Here is a 6,799-nt window from a genome sequence, read left to right on the forward strand (position 1 = left end):
AATGCACAATCTAAGGGTCTCATCCTCCTCCTTTTGCAAAAAAGAATGGGCACACACTAAGGGGATACACTGGGCCAAACAAATCCTTGCTCGAAAAGGTACCTCAAATTTTCTCTTTGAGCTCGATGCTTCTAGAACGACCATCTTGTAAGATCTTTTCATAGTTGGTTGGGCTTCAAAAATTAATTCTATCTCATGATCAACCTTACAAGTCGGGGGCATTTTAATCAAATCTTCAAGAAATATGTCAGTATACCCATTTAACCATCTTAGTCCCTCTGACTCTCTGCAAGACTGAGCTTCACAATATAAGTTGCTTGCTTCTTCACAAGTCCCTTCCCAGGTGCATCGTGGATAGTTTGATCTATATGATCATTATTAGACCAGACTTGAGCTATGTTGTTGGACTTGTGAGTCATTTTATGTAGGCCCCTAGGAAGCCACACTTAGATATGACAAGATGGATTATTAGATACATAGTTAATTAGGGAATCTTTTATGAGGTTTAGCACAGAGATACAGCTACTACATGGGTATACAAATGCTGATTGGGCTGGTAGTGTCATAAATAGGAGATCTACAAGTGACTTTATGTTTGCTTTTGGGAGTGATGTTGTGAGTTAGAGTAGCAAGAAATAACAGACAATTGCCTTGTCAAGTACAAAGGCAAAGTATAGGGGTGGTGCTATGGCAACTTGTAAGGTAGATTTGTTTAAGAAGTTACTTGCTGTGTGTGGATAGGGCCATTATCATTTATTGTGACAAGATGAGTAGCATACATTTGGCTAGTAACCCAGTCTACTATGCTAGAATAAAGCACATTGAGGTGCATCATCACTTTGTGAGGAAGAAGGTTCTAACAGGTGATGTACATCTAGTATATATCAGCAGACAGGATCAAGTGGCTGCTCACATCTTCACGAAGGTACTTGGCACCACAGAGAAGCTATATTAATTTAGGAGCTTACTTGGAGTGTAATGTGTGAAGTTGAGCTCGAGGGGAAGTGCTGAGAGATATTGAACTCAACTAGGGCTATGGATATTGATGACCCTGGGTGATACCTTTCGCAGTTATGCCACTAGCATGGTTGGTGAGATTATGGTTGATATGCAACCAATGGGGGGATGTCTCAACAGGCTCTATGAAGCCACTTTGGAGTACTAGAGTTATGACATAGTTGTAGCACCAACTTATGAAGTCGGGTTCACACTATAGACTGACCATTGTATGTTATAGTAGGAGAGTACTTTCCCTTATAGTATGTACTCTTATCTTTTAAGTTTATGTAGAGAAGAGAAGAAGAAAGTAGAAAGGAATTATGTCTTGCTCTCTCTTGTGTGTGATTATTTGCTTGCAAGGAATTCAATCTCTCCCTCTCCCCCGCATTCTCTTTAGACAAGTGTGGTACACCGTAAGGGCACATCGAGTATCCTATAACTTCCATATGCATAACCTTATCTTGACTAGGTAAGGGTCCAATATTGCCATTATGGGGAGTTACTGGTGCTGGTAAAGCTAGGGTTTATCTAGCTATTGATATTTGTGTGCTAAAGACCATATCTACACATGGATGTCTCATGGTTTCCTAGGCGTCTACAATGTGTATAATAGATTAATGGTCTAGGTCATAGATATGGGCATTCATCAATGCTTATATGACTTTGTCATATTGAACACTAGACTAGGTCTCTCCTTGGGTATAGGTGTGGATTGTTGGGAGGCTCCCTTACCTCCTTTAGCTTGACCTTCTCGAGGATGGTGGTCAAGGTCAATTCATCGATAATTTGTTACATGCCTTTCCCTAGTGTCTGATTCATGCCGACTTAACACCCGCCCGTGATGATGCAACCAAAGATAGAGTCTTGTTCTCTTTTGGTTGAGATAATTCTAACATGTCCTCCTCAAATTCAATGGATAATTTTCAACATGCATCCAATGTGGCTGGTCTTTATAAGAGCAAACACAGTCATGCATTCTTAGGTCTTATACTCCCTTCCAAAAGCATGGCGATACTATTCATCATAGTGAGTCTCTCCCAAATTTTACACCGAGAGTTTAAATGTTTAAGATGAGAGACATAATATCTCATTTATGCATGCTCTTGTTTAAGATGAGATACATAATATCTCATCGACTCATCTCTTGTTTAAGATGAGATACATAATATCTCATCGACTCATCTCTTGTTTCTAAATGTTGTAAAGTTGTGCCACTAGGCCACTGCTTTTAGCAAAGCTTTTGGAACAAAGACATTCTTAAGGGACGAGTAAAATTAACCTTATCCTCCACGGTTGTGAAAAACTCCCAAGCAAGAAAAATAAAAAATTGAGTTTAATCTAAATTTTGAAGATTCAAATCTTGTTTTTACCTGCTAAGGTGCAATTTAAGTCTGTAGACCATAGCTAAGATAATGAAATCTTTCGCAAAGAGTAAGCAACAATATGTTTTTATGATTTTATGATTTTTAAAAAGTTTGAGTCTACATACTATAGCTAAGGTAATGAAATCTTTAGCAAAGATCAAGCAACAATATTTTTTATGATTTTTAAAAGGTAAAAAATCTAACACTCTAGTTTTTAAAGTGAAAAAGGTTTAAAAACCCAATACTCTGGTTTTTTTATGATTTTTTAAAAGATAAAAAACTCAACACTCTAGTTTTTATGATTTTAAAAAAGGTAAAAACTTAACACTGGTTTTTTTATGTTTTATGATTTTTTTTAAAAGGTAAAAAACCCAAGATTGGTTTTTCACATGAAAAAGCAAAATTTTGCAAACTCAAATAATAAAAGAAAATCTTATTTTAATGTTTCCCTCTAGGTTCCCCAAGTACTCACACACTAATATTTTAACAATTTACTATACCTTTCACTTCTTTGTAGTAACCTTATCCACTCACAAATACATAGAAAACCTTGACAAAAACTATACCTTTCACTTCTTTGTAGTAACCTTATCCACTCACAAATACATAGAAAACCTTAACAAAACTAAAAATAAAGATTTTTAAGCATTAGCTCTCTGGTAGCAGTGCCAAAAATGTTATGGCCTATTTCTACTCTTCCAAGAACTCTACCATTCGAGTAAGTAGTGAAATAAGCAACAATCATTGTGGGATTCTTACCTTGCTTTTCTAGCCCAAGTAGTGAAATAAGCAACAACCATTGTGGGATTCTTACCTTGCTTTTCTAGCCCATGATCTCTTTGACCTTTGAGCTCCACCACTGGTTGCTAGCTTTAACTCCTAAGCCTCCCTCTTGTTGTCACTAAGAAGTTTGTTACACTTCCCTGCAAAGGACGCACCTCTCACACTTTCTACACCCTCTCACACAAAGCATAGAAAGGCATGTGTAAGAAGCAATAAGAATATCCTCTCAACTCTCTCTCTCTCTCTCTCTCTCTCTCTCTCACACACACACACACACACACATATATACATAAGAGCAAGTGCAAGGGGAAGACAAGAGCTCACTTAGCACAAAGGGGAATTGTCTTATTATATTATGATAAATTGACTAATATTTAACTAGCTCTTGTTCACACTTGGGTGCCCAAACTTAACCCTAAAGTACTAATCTTGGTTATTTACTAGATTTTCTCATAATATGTATAATATTTATGTTGCCTTTTCATGACACTTATATGCTACTCCTGTTTGTAGTAGAGAGTGACTTTTTAATAAGCCCAAAATAGGGTTAATAACTTATTGGGATTATAGGTAGGCTTTTGGTCATAAGAGAAGGGCTTCTTGGGATGTCAATTTGAGCATGAGTGTTACCAATCCTTGGCTATGTCTAGCCCCTATCTATTCCATATACACTATTAGAAACTTGATTATGGAAGACGATTACATGGGAAAGAACTCTTCCCATTGTTCCATATGGTAGTGAATGAATTTTGGAAGCTCTTGATAGCCTAAATTTGTTGAAGCCTCTTGTACTTAGACTCATATGGCTCGGCAAGCCTCATTGCTTCCTTCAAAAAGGGAGATGTTAAGCTGATATATCCTCCTTGATAAGAGGATCCAATTCATGAATGAACTTATTTAACCTCATGTCTTCATTAAGCCCTTCCACATACATGGAAAGATTTATAAAGCTCTTAATGTAGTCTTTTACCATTTTCCTTTTTTGTGCAAGCTTAAACCATTGTTACATGTACCTAGCAAGAACCAATGGTGAAAGGAAATCCATATTTATCTCTCTTTTTAACTCTTCCAAAGAGTTAGGCATGTTTCCTTTCGCTAACTATTTTTTAAAGAAGAAGACAGTGCAGCTTAATTTATTGTTCTAAAAAAACATACAGCTTCATCGCCTTGGCTCAGCTCAAGTCTTTTCCTTCACAAACAACTCAACAAAAAGAAAATCTTCATGCCAGCAGTAGGCCGCCAATGCTTGAGGAGAGGAGAGAATAAAAACAGAAACTAGCTGCCACTAGCATGAAGGAGGAGAAGAAGTGAAATACTTTTAAGGTACAAAAAAAAAACAGATAGAAGAGGCCTACTTGATTAATACGTTAGGGTTCTTACCCCTTCTCCATACTTTACACTCTCTTTCCCTTTTCCCATTCTACAGATCTTGTCCAATCTAACCCTCTCCATCTAAAAACCCCATCCTCGTATCCTGGTCCTTTCTTCTTCTTTTTTGGCTTTCACACACACTCGCTTGCCACTACAAGCATTGGGCCATTGACCTACCTTTTGTTCTGGCTAAGTGGCCCCGATTACATGCAATGTGTAGGTTTTTACAAGGTGAGTCACACATGTTGTTCACACACCTTGTGTGTTGTGAGGGTTTGCTCTTGGTTTGGTGAAGTGTTTAGGATTGATTCACACGTGTTGTGCTTGTTGAGATGTGTTCACACATCTTGTGTGTTCTTGTTGGTTGTTCACACATTTGGGAATTCTTTTACGTGGAGTACACATTGACTTGTGTTGAGTATTGTTTGGGCCTTGTTCACACATTTGGAGCACTTTGGGTAGTGTTCACACGCAAGCATGGGCTACTACATTTATCCTTCATTTGATCTCCATGGTGCAAATTCACATCGTCATCGACATGGTTTTGATAGAGATTTTGATTGTGATCGTAGGGAAGCTACGCATGCACTATCATCATGGCTTTGTAGTTGCTATTTTGATTTGCCTTCTCATGTCAAGTATTGCATACCTTTTGCTATATTTCCACATGCCTTTTTTACTTTGAGGCTTAGACCTCTACATCCTCACTCACACGACTTCTTGCTATCATGAGGAAGTATATTCCTACCAATATTGGATGTTTAAGCTTTAGAGTTTTTGATGCGTAGTTATTTCGAGCTTTTTTTTTATGAGGAGGAGATTTTTAATGAGGAGCAGATATGTGCCAAAGGGTCCAGGTGATCTACACAAGATGATTTCATCACTTCATTGCTTGGCTACATGGAGATGGATGGTTCGGTATTGTTTGTGTGGGACGATTTTTCTTTTGGCAACTTGATTGACTATCCCACACTCTCAAGTCATTGTGATTATGTTCTTGAGGACGTGGACTACACCAACACGGATTTAGATAATGATAATGATGTATCACACCCACATACCTATGATGATGTATCTCACATATACATACACCTAATGATGTATCGCACACACACACACATGATGATATTGATACACATGCAGGTGATGATACACATGCACATGATAATAGTGATATATAGGCACATGATGATGTATCACACATACATACTTATGATGATATTGATGCACATGCACATAATGTTACACATGCACATGATGATAACACATACACATATGATGATGTTGTATGTACTAGTGATGTGTGTTAGTTAGATCATGTGGACATGATCTCGAGGGCAGACATGGCATCAAGCACATCATCGAACAATATGAGTGATGATATTCCTATGTCTACCTACCTTCCTAGGGATCATGGGGATGCATTAGTCAATCATGAGGGTCTTTTAGATGATCATGGGCATTCAACTAGTGATATGTCTATTGTTGCTCATGAGATTGATGACACTTCACATATTCTTGAGCATATGATAGACTATGAGGCGTACAGGCCTGAGTTCTTGGTGTTAGATGTGTTAGGCTACTCCTCTAGACATTTCACATTTGGAAACAGTCCTCATATAATCAACTAGTGATACATCTATTGTTGCTCATGAGATTGATGATACTTCACATATTCTTGAGCATATGATAGACTATGAGGCGTATAGGCCTGAGTTCTTGGTGTTAGATGTGTTAGGCTACTCCTCTCATTGTGTTAGGCTACACGCTTCTAGAGATTTCATATTTGGAGACAGTCCTCATATGATCACTACTCCTAATTATCATGGCTTACCCGATAGTGTTCGTGTTGTTGGGATAGTTCATGTATTTGAGCAGCCAGGCATAGTGCAAAGAGAGGCAAATTTATACACATGGATCTAGAGTGTTTTACTTTTGATTTGGAGATTTTTTTAGATCCAATATTGATAGAGATTGACGTATCATGAGATAGAGATGGTCATATAGGAATACCATTGTTGGAGATAGATCATACCTATGGGGATGACCATAGTGACCATGAGGATACCATGATTAGTGATATGGTTGACAATGCCACTTATCTCTCATGTGTGGGTACCTTGCCGATATTCAGTGATGATAATGATTATTTTGATGATCACACACATAGGGGATTTTAGACATGAGGATATGGTGCATGGTTTGGATCATGCTTATACATTTATTGATGTAGTGGATCATGCCTGCTACATGCGATGAGGATTCACATTTGATCTTACATG

This window comes from Cibotium barometz, chromosome 38 (assembly GCF_041138505.1).
Source record: "Cibotium barometz isolate CiBa-2024 chromosome 38, ASM4113850v1, whole genome shotgun sequence".
NCBI lineage: Eukaryota > Viridiplantae > Streptophyta > Polypodiopsida > Cyatheales > Cibotiaceae > Cibotium > Cibotium barometz.